The sequence below is a fragment of the Aythya ferina genome (genome assembly GCF_964211825.1).
Source record: "Aythya ferina genome assembly, chromosome: 2".
Taxonomy (NCBI): domain Eukaryota; kingdom Metazoa; phylum Chordata; class Aves; order Anseriformes; family Anatidae; genus Aythya; species Aythya ferina.
Genome location: NC_140297.1, coordinates 107,469,610 through 107,488,558, shown reverse-complemented (window position 1 = coordinate 107,488,558; position 18,949 = coordinate 107,469,610). Strand labels below are relative to the sequence as shown.

Sequence of the window (18,949 nt, the reverse complement as noted above, 5' to 3'; positions counted from 1 at the left end):
TGTGGTGCCTGCGGGAACACAAAGCTGTCGGGCAGATGCGGAGCGGGCCAAGGGTGCTCACGTTCCAGGAAAAAACTGTTTAATCCTGGAGCGGTGGGGAAGGCTGAGATCACCCCGGCTGAGAAATCGTTAGCTTTCATTAAAATAATTCCCTGTTATCAGCGTGTATGGTCTGAGGGGGAGACGCTTCTCGAGTGCGAGTGGTTTTCGGTGTGCACCTCGATGCTCCTCACGCCTGTCACTGAGGTAGGGACGTGCTTGGAGCCCCCACAGGTGCTGTGTGGCTGGGCAGAGGTAAGCACCCCGTGCTTTCCTCCCTCCCCCTGTAACCCTCTGCCCTGGTTCAGGGGTTAGGAGTCCCCGGTGTGACAGAGCTTTAAAAGGCATCAGGGTGTTTCACCTGTTGGCGTTTTCTTTCAGGCTCGTGCAGATGTTGGGTGTCACTTGCTTTTCGTCATTCTTTAGGTAAAAGCTCAGATCTTCAGCTGGTCTTGATGAGCTGGGGACCTGATTCTCACTCCATGTGAATTCAGGAGGTCTCTGTGCAACCTTGAGGAGCTGTCTGCTCAGATAAAATTGCAGGCTTTGAGCTACAGCACAGTGTTACGTTGGGAAGGTAGCAGTAAATCCCTTCACTCTCCTTTTTCTTTTTTTCCCCCATGTACTTTGACTTCCCTGTCAGGTGTCTTGGAACGCGAAAAGTCAAGGGGTGCCAATGCTTTCCTCAGCACTCAGAGGAACATGGCACTGTGCTTGTGGTGGTGTCAGTGTTTTCTGTCCAGTGTGCAAGTCCCTTCTCTGATTGCCTGGCTTTTCTCAGATATATTCTATGAAATACTCATTGGGGCTGGCTGGAGAGCGGACAGTGGAGGTCAGAGGGCCTGTGGTTGTCTCGACAAGATGACAGCTGAATCTGAGAGATGTGAGGGTTTCTGCCCTTCCGCTGCCATCTCCTCGTGCCTTCTTCTCCCACCAAGAGAACTATTCGCAGTTATTGGTGAGCTCTGAACGCTACAGGCAGCAAAACTTATGACAGATGTTGTGTAAGAGAGCAGGCTCTACGCAACGAGCTAAGTTCATTTATGGCTTCTTCTAGTGGGCTTGCACAATAGGTGGCTTCTTTGAGGAGAAGGTCTTTGAGTAAGCAGGCAGAGTGACTGCTCGCATGAAGCATTGAAGCTTATTTGACATTAGCTGGGGGGGGATACTACTGCGTTACCTTTTATGCTAGGGTCAAAAGGATAAACTTGAAATCGAACAGTAATTATTGTTATAGGATGGAGCAGCAGCTTATTTGTGTCACTGGTGTCAGTTCAAATTGCTACAAACCCCAGAAACTGTTGCAGCTCTAATTTAACTGGGTGGAAGAGTCTGAGATACAGCTGAAGGACTGCACCTACGAACGGCCGAGCTAGAACGTCCTCCTGCATGTTGAGCGTGCAGCTACGTGAAAGTAAATTCTGTTTGTTGACCCGACTCGCCACGTTTGGGCAATCTTAGTCTGGTGAAATTGCCTGGAAGACTGGCGCAGTTGATCCCCTGTAAAATTGGAACAAGCTATTGATCACAAAATGTGTAATGATTAACCCGCCGCCGCAATGTTAACGTGCACGTTCAGAACAACTTAGTTTTGACTTTTTTTTGTTGTTGATCTTATTCATGCCCAGCCCACCTCTGCGTGTTTGGCTTTTTTATTTTTCTTTTGCGTCTTCTATTGCAGATGGAGCAGTATAAATGTTGATTGGTCATTTAGTCTCCAGACTATGTTTTTTAACTGCATCATTAGGCTCCGGTGACAGATGGTATGAAATAAATAGTAGCACAAACTCTGTCTTGCATTTTGTGTTATGACACTGAATAGTTTTGTTAACAGAATAACAGAAGTCAGAGCCTTGCTAATGTACTCTTTTTCCTTACCAGCTCGTTATTGTTCCAGAACCCAGGGAAATCTTGGAAAGTTCCTCCGTAAGCTTGCTGAGCCAGACTTTGTAGCTTATCTGTGCAGTTGAGGACTTTTATTGCCACCTTCTGTAAAACCTAAACATTCATTTAAAGAGCCCTTGAGAGTTAGTGTGACTTTGCCTTGGCTTATTTTGGGTTATCTCCCAGGATCTGGCAAAGCTGAAGTCCTTTTATCTGCTGCAAGGGCTTTTTTATCTTTTGCAAGCAGCAAATGAAGAAACTCTCCACGGTTTCACGGGTGTTACTCAGCCTGCTTGAGGGTAGCTACAAGGTTGCAAGGTGATTGGTTTCACACGGGTTTACGCTGATGCCAATATTTGAGACACAAATACGATTTATATTAGAGGCAAAATCTCAAATTGGAGGCAAAGAGGAAGGCTTAAGGTATTTTCTCTGACCCCATCACATGCTTTCCACTTACCAGTAGCTTGATGGAGAATGTTGGAACTGCTTCTTGTGCTGTCTTGCGTTCATGAGACTGGAAAATAAGAGGTAGAAAGCTCTTTCACCCCCCTCTCTGAGCTTCAGAAGGTATTAAGTGCAACAGAAACCAAGTCATGTTTTGCAGTTGCAGGAGAGGTGTTGTGAGAGAAATCTTAGAAAGTTCCATCACCTGACGACAGCAGAAATGTGCTTACTTGCATTAAGACATTTCCTACAGTTTCTCTTCTCTTTCAGAGCCCTTTGTATCCTGGTTAATAGGCGTCTGCCTTTTCAAACTATTCAAGCTCTGGTCAGATAGCTTCCCTACCCAGTTTGCAGGAACATCTTTCTCTTGTTTTTGTTTGCTTTAAGATCAACTGCAACAAAGAGTGCTAGCACAGAAGTCGACTTTCTGCAGTGCTCTACGCTGTCGGCATGGTGGTAATCTGGGTTCTTACTGCGAGTTAATAGGTAAAGGAAAGGGAAAGTTTGTTCCTTGCTGTTCTCTCGTGAGAGACCTAATGCTAATCTGTTCTTTTCCTAATGTGGTCTTGACAACCATATTTTAAAAATTAAAAAAGAAAGAGCTTTATCTCGAAAATATCTGGAAATTGAAGGGGCTGAAAAGTAAAGAACAGGTTGACTCATTAAAACATTGCGTGCTAATCGCAGTACTTAGTGTAGTTTTACAGCTCTGAATAGTTACACTTGTATGCAAACGTGGTTCTTGCTATTCCCTGTTCCACTCCATCTGTTCCGCCGCGCTCTCTTCTCCCAAAGAAAAATCATTTCTGTAAAGGGACTGGTGTGTTACTTTGTTCTGCTCCTTTTGTGATACGTGGTGATGGCCATGGGATGGCCATGAAGACCGTTGGGTACTTGGCACACCTTCACAAAGCAGCCAGGACAAAATCCCTGTTGTCCATTTGGGGAGCTGTAAGTCTAGTCAGACGCTCGCTTTCCTTTCTGCATCTGCTGTTCTAGGTCTCAATAACTAACAGCAGCACTCAAGGAAACCACTTACCTGTGCTGAATCCTGCTGAAGTTGAAGGACTATGAATAGGCTTGGGCACTTCACCTGCTTTTAGCCCATGAAAGGCCTTTGTGTGTTTTCAGGTGGTGTTCCTTTTGGGGCTGCTGCTTCCGAGTTCATTGGTAGGCCCTGTACCAATGGAGTAGTGTTTCTTAGCCAACAAAGATTTCTTTTGTTGCATCTTCAGGGAATAAGCAGCAGATCAGAACTGAGGTTTCCAACTCCACTTCTCCGTGTGGCTTCAAGGGAGTATCATTATGTTAAATATCTGCGCAGGTGCTTCCTTTGAACCCGTAGCTCATCCTAAAAAAGACTCGAGAGGAAGCACCTGTGAACGTGCAAGTTCTGCAGACTTGTAGATTAAAAGGGAGGACTAATCATGGATTTTGCAATAAATGCCTTCAGCTCCTGACGGAGTACTGGGGCAAGCATGGCTTGCTCTTCTTTCCCAGAAGAGGCTTCTCCTTTATAGGATCAAGAATCTCCTTTATAGAGTGTATATATTTTATGTATGTCTTTTATTCTAGATTCTCTAGAATAAAGAGAGGTCCCTTCTGGCACTCTGGAAGCTTATGTATGTCTAATTCTGAGTAAGGAAATGATTTTTTTTTTTTTTTTTCCATGCAGATGTTTATTTTGACAGCAAGGTATGGGCCTCAGCAAGAATAGGATGCTTCCCAGCGTGTATTCTGCACAGCTGGCTTAATGACACGATTTAACTTGACTCTGACATCAGCACTCACAAGCTCTGCAGGTTTTTCTAGCCACCTGTGTTCTTTCCTGGAATAAATGCTGTCCTAACTACGCAGCGTAAGTTGCTGGAGAACGTGAAAGACTTAAAAAAAAAAACTTTTTGTATGCTGAATGTATCAGCAGGCAGAGAGGAGTGCTGGTGGACGTGCTGCCTGCGAGTTAAAGAACATCTGCATTTGTAATTCAGGGAACAGAGCCGTAGCCTGGCTGCGGTTGGAAGGCGCTTCTGGAGGTCATCTAGTCCGTCCCCCTGCTCGGAGCCCGGCTGGCTGGAGCAGATTGCTCGGAGCCATGACCAGCTCAACCTGGAATTCAGCCTAATAACATGAAAAAAATATTGCTGAGGCTAGTTAGCCTGACGGGATCCCTTGCTGAAAGCTGGGTAAATCCAAAAAATGTCAAGCGTTTTTTCTTTCAGTTGTGGGATACATTTTTATTATTTTTTTTTCAGCTATTGTAGGTAATGTATTTTCCCTGACTGACTTGATTTTTTTCAAAGTCAGAGGATGCATTCTTCTTGCACTACCTGTGTGTGGTAGTCTTGTAAAGCTGTGGTGTGTTCCCAGTTCGGCTACACGGATTCTCAATTTAAAAAAAAAAAAAAAAAAGTTACTTCGTAAATAAGATTTATTTGAAATTCATCTCACTTCTTAAAGGTGCAGTCTCTACTTTATTTAAAAAAAAAAAAAAAAAAAAGAAGACAGATGCATGTATTTATTCTATGCTGTTTGTGTTGGAACTAAACTGAAGAAAGTCCCTTCCAGCGCGTACAACTCGGGCTTCAGCTTGCGAGTTGGAAACTGAAAGTGAAACGAGCTTATTTTCTGCTGCGGAAGAAGCAGTAGGAAAAATAACTAGAGCACACACACTGATAAGAGCATTTCTTCAGATATGATCATCTGACTGTCGATAACGTCTGAAAAGAAGCTTGGGATATTTCTGGTCCGGCAGAATTCCTTTCCAGCAAAACGAGTATTTCTCCAACCAGTTGTGTCTGTCCTCTCGTCGTTACCTGCTTTGTTCCTCACCAGCGCTTCCTCGCAGAGCAGCAGCCGTACGTAGAAACACCAATCCTCATTTCTGCCGTGCAAAGGGTTAGCCTGGGAGCGGGGAGGCGCGCTGGAGAACAAGGCCACGCTGACAAACACCCCTCGGGTTCCTCGCCAGCTCTGGCAGCCGGCTGCAGCTCGGTGCTGGCCCACGCGGAGGAATGCGGGGCATGCCTTGGCGATGGTGTCAGCGGTGCGGCAGGAATGGTGTCCCCTCCTCGCTGCTGCCTGGGAGCTGCTCCAGCTCAGCCGAAAGGGGAGTCGGTAGCCGTGGCTTCTGGAAGGCAGGTTTATTGCTGTTTTGGGGAGAGGGAATGCTTTTCTGGGTTTGTTTCCATACCGTCATTAATGCCAGGAGCCAGCCCTGTTCTTTTCAATGCTGCTTCTTACATCTCGTCCCTCCCAGTTAGGGGGAGGACGTGTGCCTACCAATATGCATAAAAGGAAGCTTCAACAGAGATCCTTCAGGATATTCTGCTTCTGAATCACTCCAAGCTATTCTGTGATGTAAATGCCATCTGATCCATGTTACGCAGGTTCCATGTTTTCAGCCTTAGTATTTTAACCTGCCTCATTTAAAATCAGTCGTGTCAGAAAACATTACTTTAAATGCTTTGAATACAGCATTTTTCTTGGATATTAAAAGTAAATTGAGGGAATAAAGAGATACTGGTGATAGAACCTATTTATTTATTTTAATTAGTAAGATAGTACTGGCTTGTTGGTACTGATTCTGCCATTCTTGAACAATCTGGTATACCATTTTGAAACTAGTATTTTTCCACTTCTGTTGTGAAAATTTTATTTCTTAAGATTACAGTTTTGCAGGTTGATTTGTAGTGTGTGTAAATGTGCGTGTGTGTATCTATCTATATATAGTCCACATGCTTCATTATTCAGCAACACATATCCCTTCAAAGTGTTCTCTGAAGTAATGGATAGTGCTGTAACCTACTGTTGACTTGGTAGGACTCACCTTCTGAACTGTAGGTATAAATCAGAGTACCTATTTTACAGATGTTTCCTTGATGCTGTATATTTATTTCAGTAGATAACTAAGAAGAATTGTTGAGAGTGTCCAGTCCTCTGAAAAGGACGCCTTTTGGGATACTTGGGCTTCAGTATTTTATATTCTGTTGTGAGATGTTAAAGCACAAATGAACCAACCAGAGCCTAACATATTATTTTTCTTCCATATTCACTGATCTGTGCAAAAAAAGCATAAGGTCGTTTGTAGATCTCTTTTCCTCTGTCGCAGTCTGTTTATAATTTTTGGCTCTTGTATGCTGAGCAAGACTAGATTGTTTGGCATAGCACCTACGAGGACATTTTGTCAAAATGTTAGCTTTTCCGATTTTCAGTGCTTTGGCAAGATCTAAACAGTAATTAATTCCATGTGAGCTTGGACATCTGATATCAACAAATAGCTTTTAGCTTTTTCATAACTAAAATGATGTGCAGGGTGACACTTGCAGTGGGAGGATCTCACAGCCTTTCTGAGGCTTAGAATTTTTGAAGAGAGTAAAGGAAGGAAATGGGAGTGTTTTACAAAAGTGAAACGAGTGCTTCTCGTCCATATTTGCATATCCTCTTTCTGTGTACTTCAGTGTCACTTCATGTTATGCTGTGTCAGAAATGCTGTCTGTATACCCAGTATACTAGGGTAGCATTGATTGCCCTTCTGCTGGTGGAAGAATGGGATCAAGACCTGACTCTTCTTTGGTGGAGACTCCACGTTGAATAATGAGGAGGATCATGAGCTCTCTGGGGTAAAGTACAGTTGTGTGGTCAAGGAGGCTGCTCCAAGAGGAGTCCTGTTGCAGAGGCTGGATTAAGTCCTCTACTTCAGGAAGAGGTTGCCAGGAGAGGATCCCTTGTTGAAGAAAATTGAGTATTGCTTCTAAAAACTAATGCTTTTTCATCTGTTATGGAAATATTGTAAGATACAGGCTTTTTATAGGAGTATTTGATATGTGTTTTCCTCACTTGTGGCTAATTGCTTTGAGACTGTTTTATCTTTTCCCTTCTAGCAGTGGTGGGGTAGAGGAGCTGCTGATGGAAGCTGAAACTAGCCACTAGTAGCTATGGTCTAACCAAGTACAAAGTGCTAAGTAATGTGAAATGCTCTGAAAAATCAGGTCCTTGATGTATTATGGCTACAACAGATTAGTAAAACTCCTGGCTTTTACTTTTTCTCTTAACTTAAGTTGCCATCTGCAACATGAAGGAAGCAAAGCATTCTCATCTTCCATCAATGTTATGAAAATAATGTTTATGAAGGCAGGGGAGCCTAAACCTTCTTAATTCAAGCTTTAATTTATGGCTAGTAGGTTCTGGGGTGTTGTCCAAGATAAGTTGCCCTTCTGTTAAAGGTTTTGTTTGTTTACTTAAAAAAATGAAGTTGGTTCCTTCTCCCTAAGGGGGAAGTGAAGGCAAGCTGAAATAGGGAATACTCATGGTATGAGTGGCAAAAGGTTTAACTTTCTCTGGAAGCAAATGAAGCCCCTTCCTATGTGTTTCTGGTCAGTGGTTCTTCAGAACTTCATCAGGTTGTTAAAAACTTTGGTACAGCAAAAGAAGCAAGTTTCCTCAAGTGCTGCGGCATTTTGCCTGTGATTGCCAGGAGTAAGAGTGATTGCAGGGGCTTGAGGTCCACTTCTTGTATCGAGTGTAACTTAGCACTGCAGCAGGAGCTCTCAGGGCTCAAGCAGTGGCTCAGATTAAAAGGAGTGATTAGCAAGTGAAAATACTGCACAAGTCCGAAGAAGTATAAATAAAATCAGAGTTGTAAAACTGTTTTGCTTTTTTTACGTTGTTTTTACTTTCAGAAGCAAATCAGTGCCAGTGTGTTGGTTTCATTCTGACAGGTAGGTAATGGAGTTTTAGTTGGTATGAGGCAAGACAAGTCCAGCACTACTGTGCTATGAGTTTCAGTTCTTTTTTTGGTCGGTGTTTATTGTAAGTGTAGTCGTAAGAAAACATTACAGCTGTCCAAACCGAAGGAGTCATCTCTAGTGATGAGATGTGGTATGACAGAGGAGCAATCTCTTGCTCATATACAGCCATTATTGGAGGATGATCTATGCAGAGTACCTTTAAAATTCAAGTCAATCTATGCCACAAATCTCACAGGCATGCTGCTGTGTGGTATTTCAAATCGGTGAATAAGATTTTGTAAATTAAATTTGGGGCCAAAGCTTTCTCTTTTTTCACAATGTGCTGCTTATAACCCTGGTGCATAAATTATAGGTATCTACAGTTGGTCAAGAACAGGAAGGCTTGTATTTGCCAAGGTTTCTCTTACCATTTTTTTTCCTGTTCAGGTAATGAACTCAACCTGTTCTTTGCAAGGTAGGAGGGGAGTTGAAAATGTCTGAGTGACCAGGTAACGAAGGGACCTATGGGACCTTTGGATATCCCTTCCAACCATGGCTATTTTATAATTCTGGAAGTTTTTGTATTCTTTGGTAAGCTTATTCTTTGGTAAGTTTAGTTAAGTAAGTTCCTTACTTGCTAAAATTCAATCAGAAAACAAGGATACAGTTTCACCCTTCAAACGAGTGTATTTGTTAGAAAGAGGCTGACAAGTCTAGGTCCTGCTGTGAGCACTAAAAATAAATCGGAGAGTATTGTGAGATGTCTGAAATGTGAAACCAAGCACAGGTAAAATCAGGCTCTTAAAATGAGGCGTCCTGGGTCAGAATCTAGGCAAGTACAACAAAATCCCTGCAAAGATCCTAGTTTTCCTTTCTGAATAGGACAGAGTTGTATATCCTCCCATTTTTTGCTCTTCCTAGTAGAAATTCCTAGACTATTAGGTATGCTCTTTATTTTGGTAGGAAGTAGTGGTGAGTTCCAGCTGAAGTACTGGAAAATCTTTCTTGCTGCCTGAATGTCAGCTGTTTTTTAGGGACTTCATCCTATCCCTGTGTAGTGCAGTCTGGCATGCTATGAGTAGGTACTTTGGAGTGTATTAAAAGCTGTTCCGGAGGTTGAGTCGTCGCTGCGCCTTCCTATTTCACTCTGCAAGGGCACCTCTGGAAAATGAGGCTCAAATATTTTTTCAAAACCAAAAGGATTTCTTGTACAAATCTTCCTATAATGTATTTGGATCTCAAGTATCTCTGCATTTCAAAATAAATGTAGAAATACACTCCTGTAATCCATTCCATGTATTAGCTAGGACCTTGGGAGTCTCCAAAGCACACACATCCCAGTCTTCTCATGGCATTTCGAGAAGGCGTGCTTGTGTCTATGCTGTTTTTTTTATTTTTCTTTGATTTTAATGTATCATCTAAAACCTTGGAGGGAGAATTGCTGCGGAGGGCAGGCAGTTTTTATGAGGTTGCACAATAGCTGTAGCAGAGCAGTAAAACTGATCTTGGCGTTGCGTGTTGTAGCCACAGTCACCTCGAGCACCGTGCAAGGCTTAAAGGAAAATTCTACGAATGAAGAATTCCCCGTTTCGGGACCAGCAGTGTTTTTGTCATATTTTCTCGTCAAATGCCGCAGAATCTGCCAAACTTGTGACTCATGTCCACGCTGGCTACTGCGTTTGCACTTAATTCCACAACAGACTGTTGCCTTAGGCAGCGTTAGATTGAGAGTACGCGCTAGATCTCGCCATCGCTCTCACCCTGGAATCTGCATGGGCTGAGCTGTCGTGGTCATGTGTGAAAGAGCTTGTGGATATTTTCGAAACCATAACATTCTCGTCGTCTTTCATCTTTAAAAGCCACCGCGTGTAGCATTCAGACACCGTTCTTTCCAACATAACAAACCTGTGGGCTACCTAAAGGCGGCAGGGCTTGCTTGCTGGTGAGTGTGAGCATGGTGAGATGGCACGGAGTGAGGGGCAAAAAGTGCCTGGTAAATTGTTCTGCTTGTCGTAGCTGGTATTTTAGTGCACACTACGTACAGGAAGCGAATGATGGTAAAATGTGGTCTTAAATAGTGTAAGATGCAAATAGCTTCTTACTTCACCTCCTGTTACCCAAAATGTGTTTTCCTTTAAGCTTGTAAGGGACAGCGTGCTTCTGGCCTGTAGCAGGAGGTGGGCTTGCCAGCACGGATGTACTTAAGTGTATGATTAGGCCATTCTGGCTGGGTATATTTAATGTATTAACAGTTTTGGGGAAAAAAAATTATTACTATAGAGATCTTGTACCAAGCCAGCTTTGACTTCAGCAGTTTGGGAGGTTAGGTGTTGAGTAACACTGCTGAGCAGTAGCACTTGCACAGAACTTTGCACCAAAGACCTAGAGCTACTTTTGCTCAAATGAGGCCTTTAGTAGCCCTTTTATTGTTTTTTGTTGCGAATACCAAATAAACTGGTGCAGTGATGATAGGATAGCTGTATTTATGCAGTCCTCCAATGAAAACCTTGGTACAGAAACTAATGTTTCTGTGGTTACAGTCACCATTCACTTAGAAATTACAGAATATAATTTTGTCTAATATTCTAATGAGACTTGTAAGTAGGCTTTCTCTTCAAAGGGCCATTTTTAATGAATCTTACTCTGTTGAAGGAGGAAAAGGCTTTGACCATCTTTTGGAAGAATCTTTCATTTTGCTGCAGTGAGCTGTATTACAGAGCATAACTCAGGGCACCTGTCTGTTTCTTGACAGGTTGCTATTGATTTGCACCCTCCTTCTGCAAAACTTGCTAATTTTCAGGTGATCAGAGAATAAATATACACGTTGTGAGAATGTCACAGTATGCCTTTAAGTGAAATTATACCTCTCATCTGGAAGATGTTCTTCCATACACCTTATTTTGGGATCTGAACTTTCTCTACTATGGCAAAGAGATAAGAAGTGTGAGATAAGAGTGGGAGGTGTAACTCCCACTGAAGAAAATGGGCAGGGGAGTGGGATAGGAAGAGACAGAAAAGGACAAGTTGTGTGGAACCGGCAGAGCTCTGTCTATAATGCCCCTTCTGGCGCTTTCCTAAAGCAGGCCTGGCTTCCATCTTTTTCTGTATCTTTTCTCCCCGGCCTCCTTCCTGGCTCTGTTCCCAATGCTGTTACTGTCTCCTGACAATGCTGCCCACACGGTGTTTCTCACAGCATCTGCCTCCTGCTAGCTGTGTTTATTGGTGCTGATGAGAAGTCCACTTCCAATTACCCCGATGGAGCCTGCTGGGTGTGAAGCACTGAACCATGCAGGAGTTCCCTCGTGTAAGTAAGCTCTGAGCTGTGATGGATACCTGCTCCAGTTCTTCTGGTACTGGAAAATATGCAGCGTGCCCTGGGCAACATCCTGCCCTCTACTTTCATCTTGATGCTCTCCTGAGACGACAGCGAGTGTTTAAGTCTTTGTTTCTCCAAGCGTGTCTCTCCAAGCAGTTAGTGGGAAACTGACAACAGGAGTAAGTTTGTCATTCTCAGTTGAAACTAGAAACAGTTGCAGTGTTTGTGTTTTTATTTTTTACACAGCCAGAAGGATGCCAATGTTTAGGTATTTCTGGCTTGTACTCCACATCATGAGGAGGGAAAGAAGCCTTGAGTTGATCACGGAGTCTTGTGCGATCTCCTCCCCATGTTTGTCCTCTCAAGTTTGTCTCTGCTGTTTCCTCATCACAGTTGCATTCTCTCACAAATGAAGAAGCTCATCTGAGGCTGTACTCCTCATCCACAGGCATGCTGTGTGGGACATAGCAGATCAAAATACAGCGTTTCTTTTCACAGATGTGGCGCTTAACCTTCTGAGCCAGAAAAGCCCAGCTCTGTACTGTACTGCTGGACTTTCCTACCTCTTAGTCTGTGTTGAATCTTGCATGTTCAGACCTGAATGGTCCCTTTCCCCAAGGTCCCAGCCTCCTGGTCTTGTGCCTCTTACATGTCTCTAACCCCACACCAAAATATCCCAAGTAATTCTCTTGTTTCACCTCAAGCCATTCATTTTCTTACTGGATGCTGTAGGTGAAAAAGCAGATGCTGATCTCAGATAACACATGCATTGCAGTCTGACTGGGAGCTGGGTCATTGTATAGCCAAAGCTTATGTTTGAGTTTGACTATAGAGGTAATGACTCGTGTAAGAAGAGGGGGAAAAAAAGTCAGTGCTGCTACACAACCCATCATGAAGTTTCACGTATCATTGGCACTGCTAGCTTTTTTAACCTCTCTTTTGGAAAGAAATCGCTTCTCAAAGTTGTTTGCTTTAAGATGCTTTTCCTGTAAAATAAAGTACGAAGCCATCTGCATTTTCTTGGTAAGAAAGGTATGGGGAGAACCAAAAAATGCTACAGAATATTTAACTCAGTTAAATGAATATGTTTTGTTAATATCCATTTTCTTAAACTCTGCATTTTACCACCATCTTCTCTTTTAAATACCCAATTTTCTGTACATTTTGGTCCTTTGTACTATATCCATTCCTTTTTGACCAATGTGTTAGCCTCAGCTGCATCTGATGCTCCCACCAGAGTACAGATAACACTGGGCATGGTGAGGCTGGAGCTGCTGATGTGCACGTACGGGCTGGCTTTCTCTGAGCAGAATGTGGACCGCTGGCTTTTGCCTCCCTCGCCCTCAGTTCAGTTGCTCTCAGGTTTCTCTCTCGTACTCATCCACCAGCTTTCTTTCTTCCTTCCCATAACAGATGTTCAATATTGTTGAGATCTAGGTCAGACCAGTCATTTCTAAAAATATTTGAAAGAAAAGTTTGGGGTGTGGGAGGAAGGAGATGTCAAAGAGATATGTACATCAGTGTCTTAGTTTGAATCAGCAGTACACCTGTAGAGTGACTGTCCCCATCATCTCTCCTTGCCGTAGTTCAGTTTGCTCAATTCCCAAGCTTGATTGCTCTTGGCTAAAGCGAAACTGAGCTGTGTTCAGGAGTGTGCTGAATGTGCTCCAGCCTTTGAAGTGCCTTTAGCACATGGGGCTGCAATAGGAGTAGTTTGGAGCAAAACTGCTAAATGTGACTAGTGTCAATTCTGGATTTTTGTTACCAGCTGTTGTACTCCACAGATCTGCTCTTGATGAGCTGCACTTCTTGCTAATGTAGATGCAGCCTTAGCTGTCACTCACACAAGTTTAATTTTAGCAAAACATTCTGAAGTACTCCTGTCAAGTAATTTATAGCAGAAATGTGCAGTTGATTCACTGTTTCCCACTCTGGAGTAAATCCCTGTTGGAAGAGAGGGATATTTTTTTTCTTCTGCAGATAAAAAGATAAGGGAAATACTGAAGAATGAAGGTAATTAAAAAGGTTGCCTTATGCTAGCTCCCCTGCGTTTTTAATTGCAAATGCATTCTAGAGCCCAAGGATAAATTCAGTATCCTGGAAATGAACCCATCTGCTCTCAGTCTTACAGAAGTTCAATCTTGTGCTCCACTGCTTTGCTACAAGGGCAGTCAGCAAACCTTCAAGATCAGCTCTACACCAGGGCTACTAAAGAAAACCTTCCCTAAGCATCCTTTAACTTCTTGCTGTATGTGTTAGTGCAAAGACATCCTGGGATAATTAAGCGATGCTTAATTTCTCACAGATTTGCCGTACGGTTGGTTGACAGGGAGCATGCAAGTCTCAACTGAAACTTTCCCCTGCAAATGGGGGAAAGAAAGAAAAGTGGTCTATAAAGACCATTTTGTGTGGATTTTTCTTACATGCTGCGTGGTATGAAGCTCATACTGAAACTTTCCCTCAGGGAAAAGTGACAGATAATTATAATCATTCTCTGCCAACTGCCTTTTTCCACGAAACTTGCTTAATACCTTTTAAGTCTGACAGCAAAGAGAAGTTTTCAGCAAAACCATCTACAGGTTTGAAAGCCATCAGTGAATCATCCATATGCATCGACTTCATCACACGGGCCTCAGCTTCTCAGGAAACTGGGCTGAAAGCAAGGACTTGTACCAAGGGATTTACCAACAATGACAGCGACTTTGGAGTACTGTATAAATTCTTGGTTGTTTTTTTGTGTGTGAAGGCATGCCATTTCTTTACAGCTAGCTATGAGCAGGTACAAATCTAGTATAGTAACAAATCTAGTATAGTAACTTGTACATATTAGGGATTTAATGTAACCATCCTTCTCTGTAGCTAGTTACTTGAAATCTTATTTTTGTTGGTGTATTTAGATTACATTATCCTAGTTTTTTATATTACTCTTTGTAGAACTGTCAAAAATGCCTTTGTTACTTTAATGATAAAATAGGATTGATTTTAACTTGCTTTAAGTGAAAAATGACTGAGAAAAGTTTAACACACCATTTCAAATAATAGGTGTGTTATTTGAACACACCTATTGAATAATAGGTGTGTTATCAGGGTATTGACTGATAACAAATGTACAGGAAAGACATCCAAATATAAAGAGCAAGAAGTCAGAGTACTCACTCTTTGTTATACGTGGGGAAGTTTCTTTAGCAGGAAGCAGTTTTTACATTTCACTAAAAGCATGAAATGGATCCATTTGTTAGAAGAAAAGCACAGTTGTGCCTGTCTGTCAGACAAAGCGATGAAACTGCTTGTTTTGACAGTGTTGTGACAAAGGAAAATAATTTAAATGTAAAGAGTATAACTTTCAATTTAGGGTTCTGCTGATTTGAAACAGGCCATCGAGGCTTCCTGATAAACCAGTAACTGCCTTAAGGAGCACCCCTGAAGGAAACTCTAAGCAGAGAGATTGAGGTTTCCCTAGAAGAACCTGATAATGTTCTATGTTTCAACTGGGAATGCAAATGTCTGTGGCCTGTGTTCAGAACATGAATTAAAATGGCACTGACCTTGCAGGCAAATGTAAATAAAGTAAAAATATTAGTGAAGTCACTTCGTCAGTCTAGGATTTTACAGTAGTATCCACTACATGATCATAGGTTGAGTAGTTTGCTTACATTTCTAGACTGTAGTGCCACGTCATGAAAGATACAACTCTACCTTTTTACAAAATGTACTTTTATTTTTTCTGGAGTATTTGGGATATGTGTTTGAAAAGTATTTTACCCTTGGATTGTGAAATAGCAACCTGGTATATAAAACATGTAATGAAAATGCAGCTGTAGTCTGGATGATAGTTGGAATGGTTTAATAACCTGCTTTAGTATCACATACTGGATTACTAACTCTGTGATCTCCCAAAGCCTTTCTCTCTTCAAATCATGATTAGCCTGGGGTCAAGAACCAAATGAATTCACTTTGGATTTTGATCATGTGGTAAACAAAATAGGAACACCCTTGCTTTCTTCATTCACTTAGATTTCTGTGATTATACAACTTTAAAGTTGTATTTACAACTACATCATCTGATGTCTATTTAAAGAATACTTTTAGTTTGCATTTACTGTGAAAGCATTTCCGTCATCCTCATGCCATCGTATGATCACAGGATCATAGAATGGCCTGAGTTCGGAGGGACCTCAAAGATCATCTTGTTTTACCTTATTCCAACCCCCCATGCTGTAGGCAGGGATGCCACCCCCTAGATCAGGTTGCCCAGAGCCTCATCCAACCTGGCCTTGGACACCTCCAGGGATGGGACATCCACAGCTTCTCTGGACAACCTGTACCAGTGCCTCACCACCCTCTGAGTGAAGAATTTTTTCCTAACCTCTAATCTAAATCTCTCTTCTTTTACTTTAAAACCCTTCCCCCTTGTCCTATTGTTATCTACCCAAGTAAAGTGTCCTTCTCCAGTCTTTTTATAAGACCCCTTTAAGGTAGTGATAGGCTGCAATGATATCACCCTGGAGCCTTCTCTTCTTGATCAAAGGAGAAGCTGGCCTTCACCAAATGCAGGTGAATCCAGCGAGGCAGGAGCCAAGGCCTGGTGCTCGACCTCCTGGAGTTGGTGGAGGTGGGCTCCATGCTGCCAGAGCCAGGCACGTTCCCATGCAGTGCGGGAAGAGAAGCTCAGCAGCGGCAGAGGTGGTTTCAGGGAGTCAAGCATCAGAGAGAAAGGAGGGAAAGAAAATGGCTGAATGTGCCATGAGAAATACATTGATTGAAATAATGACAGTTTTTGATTCAAACATCGTTTTTACATGTTGTCGATCGGTTTTAAAGTAGTTGTGATCATGATGATGTACCCAAATAGTAACAGGAAGAACGTACAGGCTGTTTTGCTGTATTTTCAAAATAAAGCAATGAATGACAATTTCAGTCTATGAGCATCATTGCTGCTGAAGTGTTGTTTTTTTTTTTTTTTTTTTTTTTTTTAATTTTTACAAAAGCCTTTACTGGGGCACAGTTCAACTTGGGAATTGTTGCAACTGAAATGTAGTATCGGGGAGGCTAACTGAGCAAAAGCGTATTTGTGGTGTGTGTGGCTTTGTTGTTTTGTTTTAGGGGAGTTGTTTTTTTTAAACCCACCAAAACAGAAATATTTGTTTTTAGTGGCAGGACTGCGTGTGTGGTGTAATTAGCGTGGTATTAGCTGTCTGTGACGGTACTAACTCGTTGCTTATTTTAGCATTAAAAAATGTTTCCTGCAAAATACAGGAAACTAATTCAAAAACACTCTTTGTTGACTTGATAACCCTTTTTTTCTTTCTGCAACAACAAAAAAAAAAAAAAAAAAAAAAAAACAACAAGGAAAACAAACAGGCATATAAACGTGTTTCAGTGTCAGTTAAAAATGAATGGTTGTTTCTATATCAGCACTGACACTGATAAAATCTTATTGACCCTACTCAAAGTGAGGGAATACGCTACTGTTTCTTGTGTCTTGGGCAAAAGTAGAATATTAGGAATTTCACAGTATTGTATTTTTTTTATATTGATGTAACAGTGGAAACAAGATTCAGGTTATTGTATGTGAGAGTTTCTAATTAAGCTCTTCCTGTTTTTTTATAAGCTTGTGGTTAATGTTAAAAGAAAAATACTTCAGCGTAGGGGAAGGGGGAGGGAAGGATCAGACTTTAGTTTGGCATTTCCTAATTTGCTGACTTTGGGACTGGGCATTTTGAACGTTTCTTCCTCTCTTGTTCTTCTCTTCCTCCTATGGAAGAATAAGGAAGTAAGATGTTACTCTGTAGAGTGCAACAGTATTCATCTCAACCAAGTATTCTGTAAGAGAATTTCACATAAGTTTAGGTCTTTTGGAGGGAGAAATTTGTTTGAATCTTAAAAGTTTTGGGTGTCAGGACTAGCATGCACTAAAGAGAAACCAGCAGTCTCTGCTGCTCTAGTCTGTTGGTTACCGGTGTCAAACCAAACCAGTGGCCCTGATCCTGTAACAGCAGCAAATTCTCTGCATGATGATCCCAAAATCTTAATTGTAAAGTAGCAATAGAAACTTCACACCTGAAACAAAACCTAGTTGAGATTTAAATAATAATAATAATAATAATAATAAAAATTACTGCAAGAGTCAGTAAGACTGTGATCCTGTAAATGTGCGTAGCATGACACATCAGCTCCAAGAGATAAATATGACATCACAAGCTTTAAACTGAAGTCAAATGCAGTTTTTATTTTCACATGACCTTTTCATCTCAGGCACTTTTACAGGTGCAAGACGGATGAGTTCAGCAAGTGACTTTGGGATTTTTGGTTATGACTGTTCTTCCTATAGACCATGTTTTTGGTCTAGATCTCTTGGTTTTCACCCGGAGCTGGGAATTGGCTTCTGAGTCTCAGCTAAGCCACAAATCTCTTACTGGATTTTGGGATTTATGAGGAACCTGAGCATACAGTGCCTTAGCAATGTGCTTGACTTCTAATGAGACAGAGCAGAGTAAATCAACAGTACGCCTTTGGAGACTTGAAGATGATTGCTCATGAGCTTCCCCGAGTCAAATGCGAGTTGTTGATACAGACTTCTTTAGGTTAACTTTCTAATGTCATCTGTCTGCCTTTCTTTTTCAGTCTCTTACTCATTCACTGTAGTGAGCTGAGTGTGCTCTGCTCATTCTCATCCTGTTTTGGCTCCTGCTCTGACAATTACCCTAAATGTAGAACATGAAGGGAAACTTTAGCTATTTTCGCTTGGTTGATACTCAGAATCAATAGCATTTGCAGATTTTCTGTCTAAACTTGCATGTTGTAGTACTTAACGGGTTGTGTAGTAAAAATTCTGGTGTGTTGACAGGGTATTTTGGATTTTTAATTGATCATAACTACTTTATTTGTTGTAAGAACTTTGTAGTTCTTAAAAGGATGATAAACGAATAATGCTAGAAATCACTAGACTGTGTACTGCTGGCAGTGAAGGGCAGTCTTCTTCTATGTTCCTGAAATAAGTTTTTGGGATGACCTTGACTTTCACTGTCAGGTATTAAAAATGTTTCACTTGTCTTGAAGTAGAAGAGTGCAACCAGAAGTAACATGGGAAAATCAAAGTCGTATTATGTGAAACTGTCATGATGCTTACTTGGTGTGCCCCAGAGATGAAATACCACAGACTTCTTTGAGTTTTGTGTACATACATCTCTAGTGATGGCTTATGTGGTTGATTCACTAGATAGCAGGAATTAAGGCTTCTACTTCCAGGCCTAACCTTTAAAAGATTTTTCTTCTTATGTATCTCTTTTGTTCTATCAGATGGATAGCACGTCACCAAGATTTGACTGCCTTTCTGAAATATTTTAGGTAGACAATATTTCAGTTTCCCTGGCTAGAAAAATAATTTTTGTTGATAGTGTTGCTGGAAATGGTTTTGTGCATCTTCCCAGTCTTATGACCTATAAAACAAAGTGACATGGTGAGCAGCAATGAGATGTCAAATACCTGAAAGCTTTAAGTCTGCCAAAGACGTAGGTTGGAAGGATGAGGCAGTTCA

The 18,949-nt window shown here is 41.7% G+C and overlaps 1 protein-coding gene across 10 annotated transcripts in view; it reads left to right on the top strand.

Moving 5' to 3' along the window:
• ANKRD12 (ankyrin repeat domain 12) overlaps window positions 1–18,949 on the top strand; it is a 65,845-nt gene that overhangs the window by 1,984 nt on the left and 44,912 nt on the right. The window contains exon 1 of one of the 10 annotated variants that reach the window (XM_084508270.1): window positions 4,890–5,225. The exons of 7 other annotated variants lie outside the window; for them this stretch is intronic. The gene's annotated coding sequence lies outside the window, so the exon portion shown is untranslated. Of the gene's footprint in view, window positions 1–4,889; window positions 5,226–6,857; window positions 6,990–18,949 lie in introns of those variants that run through there. 2 more of the 10 variants (XM_084508276.1, XM_084508272.1) reach the window with 2 other exon arrangements.